At 40.7% G+C, this 10,976-nt stretch overlaps 1 protein-coding gene across 1 annotated transcript in view; it reads left to right on the top strand.

Annotated features, from left to right (window-relative positions):
- Nucleotides 1–211: 211 nt before the first annotated feature.
- LOC140737666 (interleukin-11 receptor subunit alpha-like) overlaps nucleotides 212–10,976 on the top strand; it is a 119,691-nt gene continuing 108,926 nt past the window's right edge. The window contains exon 1 of the mRNA XM_073064195.1: nucleotides 212–279. The gene's annotated coding sequence lies outside the window, so the exon portion shown is untranslated. The remainder of the gene's footprint in view (nucleotides 280–10,976) is intronic.

Here is a 10,976-nt window from a genome sequence, read left to right as displayed (position 1 = left end):
TATGCATGCACGCAGTGAAGAGATTGTTTGTCAAATACTACAGGACAGGGCGTTTCTACTCTGTGTTTAAAATATTGCAGTTAAACTACTTTGAAATAACACCATTCCAGCATCTGCAGGCTCTTTTGTCAAGTATTTAAAATTTATGCCGAAATCGGAATTCCAAAGGTTTGACCTAGTGGCTGTCTGACCTATACTGGGTGAACTGTTCAACGCAGGAAACTCTCCTCTGCCCTATTCAAGAAACCGCTTAAAAGTCGTTTTAGCGAGGAAATAAAGGTTTGTTCATTTTTGAAGGAGCGCCTTTCTTTCCAAGTCTTATTTGTAAGTTTTATTTTCTGTTTTGAGTTCTAACAATTAAGAGTTTTTGCAATTGAGTTTGAAGAGCAGTGGGAATATATTATTTTCAGCCATTAGTGGTTAGTGTTTTAGTTAAAATTCTTAGCTGTTTACTCGTTTTTTTTTTAAGTTCTCCGCTTACTTGAGTTATCATCCGCATAATCATTTCGGCTGAGCAAAAGTCTTTAACGCTGGAGTTCAAAAATTTCCTCACACTAATTATGTTGCCTTATTACAGGCGAAACTCCTTTTCCAAATGATACGGGTTTAATCCACTAGTTGTACAAACAGCTTTTAGTGTTCATTCCAAGTTTCAGAAAAAGTAATTGAGCATCAGTTTTGGTCACTTCGCCAAAGATTTTATTTCATCAGCTGAATATTTGGTGAATCTCATTTTATTACAGTCGTTTGTCCCGATTGTGTTTAAATCAAGAAGGGAAAAAAAACTGTTTTACAATTTTTTTTGATTTATAGAACTTTTGGTACAAATCTTTGAATTGTGAAGGTTATTCTGTGGTTTATCCAAAACCACAGAATAATTTGAATATCAGGAAAGATGACACAGGCACCTTGTTAAAATAATAAAATATCAAAGGCATTTTGAAGCAGTGTTTATGGCACTACATTTGACATATCATTTCAGAGATTGGTCAAAGGGAAAGAGAAACAAAGGCTGATAAGGATAGTATTACTTTCAGATCCTAATTTAGGTGTTAATTTGCAAAATGCTTTTTTTTAAGCATTTATGAGAGTTTAATTTAACTAGTAATGTTTATTGTCATTTCAGTTCTTCTGTCTTTTTCCATTCAGCTTTGTGAACTTTAGGAACATGGGGTAAAACAACTGCTCATGCAAAACTTGTTTCTCTGTACTTTGTTTGAGTTTGAACCAAGAAAAGCATCATTAAAACTATTTGACTATATCTAAAGGGCAATTCATTCAGGACCTGTGTGTTTTGAAGAAGAAGGATGCGTGAATTGGAGTTTGTGTTTGATATTTTTGTGCAATAATGAATACCAGTTAGTCCAGCTGAAATAGTTTTACAAAAATAGTTTTGTCTCTATTCTTCATGTCATGGTATTACATTTTGGGGCATCTGAGAAAAATTTTGTTTTGAAGTACTTTGAAGGTTAAGTTGGACATTTGAATAAACCCAACTCTTTATTTTCAAAAATGTGCTGGTTTTTTTTTTAAAATAAGGAAGCAATGGAAAGTGTTTCTCCAATTACTGGGCTAAATGGGCTGAAGGGCCTCTTTGTGTGTTGTAGTACTAAGTGATTCAATAATTACTGGAACATATTTGATGTCGTCCTAAAGGGTTTGTTGATGTTTCAGTTTTAGCATCAGCTGCAAAGAAATGTTAAATACTTGATGAGTTATGAAAAAAGTTTTGCTGTTAATTTCAGCTGTACAAAATACTTGCATCTCTTTTCCATTCAGCTATATAAAATCATGAGGAGTATAGTTAGGGTAAATGCAAGCAGGCTTTTTTCCACTGAGGTTGGATGGGACTGCAACTAGAGGTCATGGGTTAAGGGTGAAAGGTGATAAGTTTAAGGGGAATCTGAGGGGAAACTTCTTCACTGAGGGCCGTGAGAGTGTGGAATGAGCTGCCACCACAAGTGGTGTATGTGAGCTTGATTTCAATGTTTAAGAGAGATTGGATGGTATGGGTAGATGGATGGCAGGGGTATCTAGATGTTGGTCAAGGTGCTGGTTGCTGGAGGCAGTTTAAATGGCCTGGCACAGACTAGATGGGCCAAAGGGCCTGTTTCTGAGCTGTACTTTCCAATGGCTTTATGATTCTAGCTCTAGTATAACTGGTGTTTTTTCCAAAAATTGTTATAACTTGATTAAGCTTTGTCAGACTTGTACTCCAGTATGTTTTGGCAGCAATACGTAATTTTTAATCTCTCACTGCTATGGGCGGAAGCTCCCACTTGCTTTAAAAAGGCAACAATTATACCAGTGCCTAAGAAGAATAATGTGAGCTGCCTTAATGACTATTGTCATTAACGCACATCTATAGTGATGAAATGCTTTGAGAAATTGGTCATAACTAGACTGAACTCTTGCCTCAGCAAGGACCTGGACCCCTTGCAATTTGCCTATCGCCGTAATAGGTCAATGGCAGACATAATCACAATGGCTGTTCACACGGCCTTCGATCACCTGGACAACACAAACACCTATGTCAGAATGCTGTTCATCGACTATAGCTCTGCATTTAACACCGCCATTCCCACAATCTTGACTGAGAAGTTACAGAACCTGGACCTCTGTATCCTCCCTCTGCAGTTGGATCCTCAACTTCTTATCCAGATGGTATTTGAGCAGTAGGCTAAGCACACACCTGAGGTGCGCCAGTGTTAATCTTCAGCAAGGAGCAGATTGGTGATAATATCTCCTCCTTGCTGACGATTAACACTGGCACAACTCAGGTGTGTGCTTAGCCTACTGCTCTGCTCTCTCTATACCCATAACTGTGTGGCTAGGCATAGATAAATACCATCTATAAATTTGCTGATTGTTCGTAGAATCTCAGGTGGTGATGAGAGGGCGACCGGGAGTGAGATATGCCAACTAGTGGGATGGTGTCGCAGCAACAACCTTGCACTTGATGTCGGTAAGACAAAAGAGCGGATTGTGGACTTCTGGAAGGGTAAGACAAAGAAACACATACCAGCCCTTGTAGAGGGAACAGAAGTGGAGAGAGTGAGCAGTTTCAAGTTCCTGGATGTCAAGATCTCTGAGGATCTAATCTGGTCCCAATTTATCAATGCAGTTATAAAGAAGGCAATACAGCAACTGTACTTCATTAGGAGTTTGAAGAGATTTGGTATGTCAACAAATACACTCAACAATTTCTGTAGATGTACCCTGGAGAGCATTCTGACAGGCTGCATCACTGTCTGGTATGGGTTGGGGTGGGTTTACTGCACAGGACTGAAAGTAGCTACAGAGGGTTGTAAATTTAGTCAGCTTCATGTTGGGAACTAGCCTACAAAGTATCCATGACATCTTCAAGGAGAGGTGTCTCAGAAAGGTAGTGTCCATTTTCAAGGACCTCCAGCACCCAGAGCATACCCTTTTCTCATTGTTACCGTCAGGTAGGAGGTACAGAAGCCTGAAGGCACACATTCATCGATTCAGGAACAGCTTCTTCCCCTCTGCCATCTGATTCCTAAATGGACATTGAATCTGTGAGCATGCTTCACTTTTTTAATATAATTCCTGTTTTTTTGTATGATTTTTAATCCTTCCAATACTGTATACATATACTGCAGTTGATTTATTTATTATTCTATTTTTTATGATCTATATTATGTATTGCATTGAACTGCTGCTGCTAAGTTAACAGATTTCACGACACATGCCAGTGATAATAAACCTGATTCTGACAATGTTGATGCGGTTCTATGATAGCACAACATCGTTACAGCTTGGGGCACCGAGAAATGTGGAGTTCAATTCCGGCACTGTTCTGGAAGAAGCCTCTGAATGATCTTCTGGTGGAATGCATGGGTTTTCTCTGAGTCCTCCAGTTTCCTCCCACAGTCTAAGATGTATCGCGTAGCTTAATTGGTAATTAAAAATACAGCATGGATGCTCAGTCTTCATAAATATGAAAAGTTGAAATTGAGAGAATTTTGCATCCAAACCAAGTTATACCTTTTCGCGCCTTGTGGCGTGTCAGGTGGCATTTTTGCCGTTTCCGTAGTGTTTGGCTTTTTTTAACAAGGCCGAGTTGCGAGCTCGACCCAGCATGGATGGAAAGCGTGCACGGAGCCGATCGGGTTCAAATACAGGACCACTCACCTCGAAGTGAGTGCTGATGTCACTACACCACACGGTGGCTATCTTAACAGAGTGGAAGAACATAAAGATCAGGTAGCAATGTATACTTGAGGTAGAGGCCCACCGCTATATGGAATGGCAGTATGGGGTTGAGTGCAAATATAGCAATCATCTGCTCTTTCTACTTGTAATCTTTCCGTGTGCATTAAAGCTTTTCTATCTCCAGGATGATTTTTTTGAGGTAAGATCCATCTATGGTGTTTGCAAGCACACCCTTAATTGATTTTAAAGTTTCTTTGGGAGTGGGGGAACTAGTCACTGTATTCAAACTTCAGCTGGTGGTTCTCTCTTCCCTCCGCTCATTTTAAAATCTACTCAGCTTTTTTCTCCAGTCCTGCTGAGGGGTTTTGGCCTGAAACATCGACTGTACTTTTTTCCATTGATGCTGCCTGGCCTGGTGAGTTCCTCCAGCATTTTGTGTGTGTTGAACAGACTTTCAGCACATGTTTGTGTCTTGTCTTAATTAGTAATTCAACTTCATGCCAATTGACCATGCACAGTGCTCTTCTACCTCCCACCCCCTTATCAATTTTAGAAAAATTAACCAGCTGTGAAAATGACCTTGAACAGTTTGTCCTTGTCTGGTTCAGTGAAACGGTACCATGTGTGAAATAAACTTCTGAAAAATTTCCAGGTGACGTTAGTCTGCACAGAATGCATTAAACTTAATATTTAAACTTTTTAGCGTTAGAAGAAGGGCCGTCTATCTTGAGAACAGTTTTCCTGTATTTTCCAAAATGTGCAGATTTGAAAGAGTACTTGTATTGTAGTGAAAGAAGCTTTGTGCATGAATGCTGTTTGTATAGCGTTTCATCTAAATGGCCAAAAAGCAGTACCAGCTCAGTAGTAAAGCCTGACATTAGCTTTAAATTTCATTACCCAAGGAGCAACGTAATGTCATCAAAAGCTTAATTATCAAATTATATCAAAGATATTTGGTTAGTCGTTCAGCTTTCTTTTCACTAGTACACTAGCATTATAAAACTGCTTTTGTTTTAACTGGCCTCACTTGATCCTTCGTACTAATTGTCTTGGATACAGTCAGCATGGCTTTGTGCAGGGCAAGTCGTGTCCTACAGTCGTGAAGGAGGTGATCGAAGGCAGAACTGTGGATGTTGACTACATGGATTTTAGTGAGGTGTTTGGCATGATCCTTCATGGGAGGCTTATCCAGAACATTAAGACTCATGGGTAAATCGGCCATTTAAATTGGCTTGCCCGTCGAAGACAGGGTAGTGGACTTGTTCTGTGTGGAGGTCTGTTACAAGTGGTGTTCCACAGGGTCGCATACTGGGACCTCTGTCGTTTGTGAAATGTAGATGGGTTTGTTGGTAAGATCACAAACAATACAAAGATTTATGTTGTGGATAATGTAGAAGATTAGTGAAGGATAAATATATGGGTAGGGAAATGGTAGATGGAGTTTAATCTGGCCAAATATGAATTGTTACACTTTGGGAGATCAAATGTAAAGGAAAAATACGCACAGTTAATGGCAAGAGGGATCTTGGGGTCCACGTCCATAGCTTCTTCAAAGTGGCTTTACAAGTTGATAGGTTGGTAAATAATCATAGAACACTACAGCACAGAAATAGGTCCTTCAGCCCATCGAGTCTGTGCCACACTATTAATCTGCCTACTCCTATCGACCTACACCTGGACCATACCCCTCCACTCCCCTCCCATCCAGGTACCTATCAAAGTTTCCCTTAACTGTTGAAATCGACCCTGTACCTATCAATGTTTCTCTTAAATGTTGAAATTGACTACGTATCCAACACTTCCGCTGGCAGCTCGTTCCACACTCTCACAACCCTCTGAGTGAAGAAGCTCCCCCTCATGAACATTTCACCTTTCACCCTTAATCCATGACCTCTATTTGTAGTTCCATCCAACCTCAGTGGAAAAACCCTACTTGCATTTACTCTATCCACTCCCTTCATAATTTTTAAACTCTGTCAAATCTCCCCTCAATCTTCTATCTTCTAGGAAATAAAGTTCTAACCTATTCAACCTTTCCCTGTAACTCGGGTCCTCAAGTCCCGGCAACATCCCTGTAAATTTTATCTGCACTCTTTCAATCTTAGTTATATGTCCATTAGGTTTTTGCCAACATCTTACACAATTTTCAACATAGCATCTTGATCCTTGTACGCAATACATTGATTTATGAAGGATGTTGTACCAATCTGCCTTTGATGTCATTTTCAAGGAATAATGTATCCATATTCCCAGATCCCTCTGCTCTACCATACTTCCCAGTGCCCTGTCACTCACCGTGTAAGTCCTATCCTCAATGGTCCTCCTGATACCCTCCTTAAGTGTTCTCTTCCATTTCTTAGAAACATAGAAATCTACAGCACATACAGGCCCTTTGGCCCACAATGTTGTGCCGACCATGTAACCAACTCTAGAAGCTGCCTAGAATTTCCCTTGCGCATAGCCCTCTTTTTCTGAGCTCCATGTACCCACCTAAGAGTCTGTTAAAAGACCGTATTGTATCCGCCTCTACCACCTTCACACAAGTTCACTCAACCTATTCTCATAAGGGACGCTCTCCAATCCAGGAAACATCTTGTAAATCTCCTCTGCACCCTCTATTGCATCTTATACTCCTGAAGTACCTCATTTGTTCCAGCCTGCCGATACCTGCTATGCACCACCACCTTCTTAACCAGGACCTCATTACCTCTCAAAACCAAGGTTGCCTACACCTCTAATCCTTGTCTTTTATTCTGACAGTACCGTGCAAACTCCTGTGTTCTCAAAATATCAATTTTAGAGGCCTCCCATTTATCAAGTACAGCTTTGTCAGAAAACAACCTGTCCCATTCCATACTTGCCAGATGCTTTCTGATACATTCATAATTGGCCTTTCTCTAATTTAGAATTTCAACCCTTGGACCAGATCTATTTTTTTTCATAATTACCTTAAAACTAATGACATTATAATCATAGATGCAGTGTTCCTCTCCACAAACTTCTGTCACCTGCCCTATCTCATTTCCTAATGGAAGATGGTATCACACTCTGTCTAGTTGGGACCTCTATGTACTGATTAAGGAAACTTACCTGAACACATTTGACAAACTTTTTCCCATCCAGCCTTTTTACAGTAAATATGTGGAAAGTTAAAATCGCTTACCATCACAACCTTACAATTTGTTTCTTGCCATCTTTCTACAGATTTACTCCTCTAAATCCTGCGGACTGTTGAGTGGTCTACAATATAATCCCATTAATGTGACCATACCTTTTTTATTTCTCAGTTTCGCTCATAATGCCTCAGGAGACGAGCTCTCCGGTCTGCCCTGACTGAGCAATGCTGTGATATTTTCCCTGAATAGTAATGCCCCCCCCAATCTCCCTCATTCTCCCCCATTCTATCAAGTCTAAAACAATGGAATCTTGTACACTGAGCTGCCAGTCCTGCCCTTCTTGCAACTGTCCAGGAGACGCAGAAGATTCTTCAAGAAGTATTAAACTTTAATTTGCAAATCAAAGCTGAGACAGTCATGAGCTAGTCGCTGATTGCCCACCGACCCCCAGACACAGCATTTTTTATAGCAATCTCCTGGTCCAGTTGCATTAGCATATGCAGTCGGTCTATAGTTGCGTATCACACGTACATCCTGCCACTATTGTTTCTACCCATTGACTTAATCATGTTCTAATCTACATCTCTTAGCTACCTCTCATTAACACACCATTGTCTTCTACATTTTTAGGATTTCGTTCTCCTACATGCATAGCAAATAGCAAGTTTCAAAACTGACTACATAGTTTTGGTTACACACCAAAATTTATACTCCAATACAACCAACTCTCAATAATGGCTATAATATCATAATTCCATGTGCTGATCCATACCCTAAGCTCATCCGCCTTTCCTACAGTACTCCTTGTATTGAAATGTATGCACCTCAGAACATTAGTCCCTCCATGCTCGACCTTTTGATTCCTGACTTTTTGTTTTGGCTTTACAATATCCTTCTCCACTATCTGCTGTGGTGCTCTGGTTCCCATCACCCGCAACTCCAAATCCCACCCCTTGCAGCACTAGCAAAGCTTTCCTCTAGGTATTAGTTCCCCCTGCAGTTCACATGAAAAGCATCCCTTCTGTACAGGTGCCACCTTCCCTGGTAGAGAGCCCAATGATCCAAAGATCTGAGTCCACCTTCCTGCATCAGCTCCTTAGCCACGTCTTAAACTGTATGATCTTCCTATTTCTGTACGCACTAGCACGTGGCATAGGTAGCGAGGAAGAAAGCACATAGCATGCTTGCCTTTATCAGTCAAGGCACTGAGTTCAAAAGTCTTGAGGTTATGTTGCAGATTCATAAAGCTGTAGTTAGGCCACTTCCAGACTGTTGCATTCATTTCTGATTGACCCATTATAGGAAGGATGTAGAGGCTTTAGAGAGGTGCAGAAGAGGATACTGCCCAGATGAGTGGGCATGTGCTAAGGAAGAGGTCGGACAAACCTCAGTTGCTTTCTTTGGTGCAGCAGAGGTTGAGGGAAGGTTTATAAGATTAGAAAGGCACAGATAGAATAGACAACTGGTATGTTTTTCGTATGGTTGAAATGTTTAATACTAGAGGGCATGCATTGAGGGTGAGTGGGGGAAAGTTCAAAGGAGATGTGAGAGGCAAGAGTTTTTACACATTGATGAGTGCCTGGAATGTGAGGGTCTTTGGTAAGCACGTCGCTGTGCAGAGAATGGGCATTGTGTAGGCAGTAAGGATTAGTTTAGTTAGGTATTTAATTACAAGTTTATTTAGTTTGGCTCAGCATTTTTGGCCAAAGGACATGTTCCTGTGCTGAACAGGTTATTTTCTATGTTCTAGTACATGTGGTTGCTTATGGATACGCTTTGCTTAATATGATTGAAGCAGAGAAGCAGTTCTTCCCTGGCAATTTAATTTGAGTTAGTAAATACAGCAAGTTTACAAAGGGTAGTCATGTACCTTAGGGTAAGTATAGCTGGAAGCATAATGTGTCAGTAAATTGGCCTTACATCATGGTTAATATAGTGCTTTTTCATAAACAAGAGTTAATGCAGACGCTTGAAATGTTGAGCAACACACACACTCACTCAACCTGCTGGAGGAACTCGCAGGGTAGGCAACATCAAAAAGAGTTGCCTTTTTGGGCTGAGACCCTTCATTGGGACTGGAAAGGATGGAGGAAGACACCACTGCGTTTTAATTGTGCCAAGGTGACTGTGTGGTGCAGCTTTTCTCATGAAGTTCCTGGATACAGCAACCTTGATTAAGTTTCAAACAATTAGGCTTCATAATTTTAATTAATACCAGGAAATCTGAATCTCAAGGTCAAAGTAAATTTATTATCGAGGTATATGTCGCTGTAGATGAGCTGGAGATTTTTTTGCAGGCATTTACAGGAAAATTAAGCAGTGCAGTAGAATTTATGGAAAACTAAAAAGCTGACAACCTATGTGCAAAAGAAGATGAGTTGTGCAAACTGAGGACATGAATAGTAGAATCATATCTTATTGATGAAAACATCTTTTCGGATATTTTAGTTTAAAAAGAGTTTAGCGTTTTATAAGTTCAGTAATACTGACGAAATGTATAAACAAAACTAATTTTGACATCCCTTTCCTTTTTCCTCCTGCTTCCACACCCATAGAATGCAGCCGTGCCTTTTTATTTGTTTTTGGTTTCTTGCTGGTTGTTCCTTGAACTTCCTGTCATGTTAACAGATTTTGTTGAAATATTAGAGACCGATGAGTTACAGTTTGCTTGTCTTAAAGCTGTACTTACAGATTCAGTTTTTAAAGCAGGGCAGTGTCTGGTTATCCTGGATTCAAACCACTGCCCAGGTTCACTGCCAGTAGTGGACACTTGCCCATGTTAACCTGCTCTATATATATATATATAGAGAGAGAGAGAGATCAGGCCAATCTGACCTTCCATATGTGAGAGCCATCCCACGTCGTGGGACTGCATGTAAACGGAAACTTGGCCTTGGGCACCCAGTCATCAGGTCATGCCTCCGGAATGTTCTGAATGCTTTTTGACAGCTAGTTATCGTCAAGAGCACTTGAACAGTAATTAAATGTCCCTGGTAACTAGAGGCGTTTAAGGACTGTTCTGACTTGAAAAAAATCTTAATATAAAGTGTTAAAGAATAGAAATTTAATTTAAAACATAAACTTATGAGTGAGATATGTAGAACCATAGACCACTGCAGAATAGAAACGACCCTTTGGCCCATCTAGTCCACACTGAACTATTATTCTGCCTATTTTCCATTGACCTGACCCTGGACCATGGCCCTTCACACCCTCCCAGCCATGTACAGTACTGTGCAAAAGCCTTAGGCACATTTTGTAGTATTGTAGTAATTTTATGTATTGCACTGTACTCTGGTGCCAAAAAGAATCATCACATATGTGAGTGATGATAAACCTGATTCTGATATGGGTCTCTTTTGTGGACTGAGAGTGGGTAGGGGGCACGGAGAGGGGAATCATAGTTGGAAAAAGGGGAAGAGAGAGTGAAGGGGGTGGGAAGCACCAGAGAGGCATTCTATAATGATTAATAAACAATTGTTAAGAATCAAATGACCTTGCCTGGTGTCTCAGGGCTGGGTATGTCTGCATCTGTGCCATCCCTCCCAGCTCCCAGCTCTCCTCTGCTGCCTATCCCACACCCCTCCGGCGGTGCTCCACCCTTGCCATTCCCAAAATCTTTTGCTCCTGCTGGATTTACAAACTCGCTCTCTGCACCATGTTGGCCAACACTGTACTGTG

This window comes from Hemitrygon akajei, chromosome 13 (genome assembly GCF_048418815.1).
Source record: "Hemitrygon akajei chromosome 13, sHemAka1.3, whole genome shotgun sequence".
NCBI lineage: Eukaryota > Metazoa > Chordata > Chondrichthyes > Myliobatiformes > Dasyatidae > Hemitrygon > Hemitrygon akajei.
This window is presented reverse-complemented; position numbering and strand designations above follow the sequence as displayed.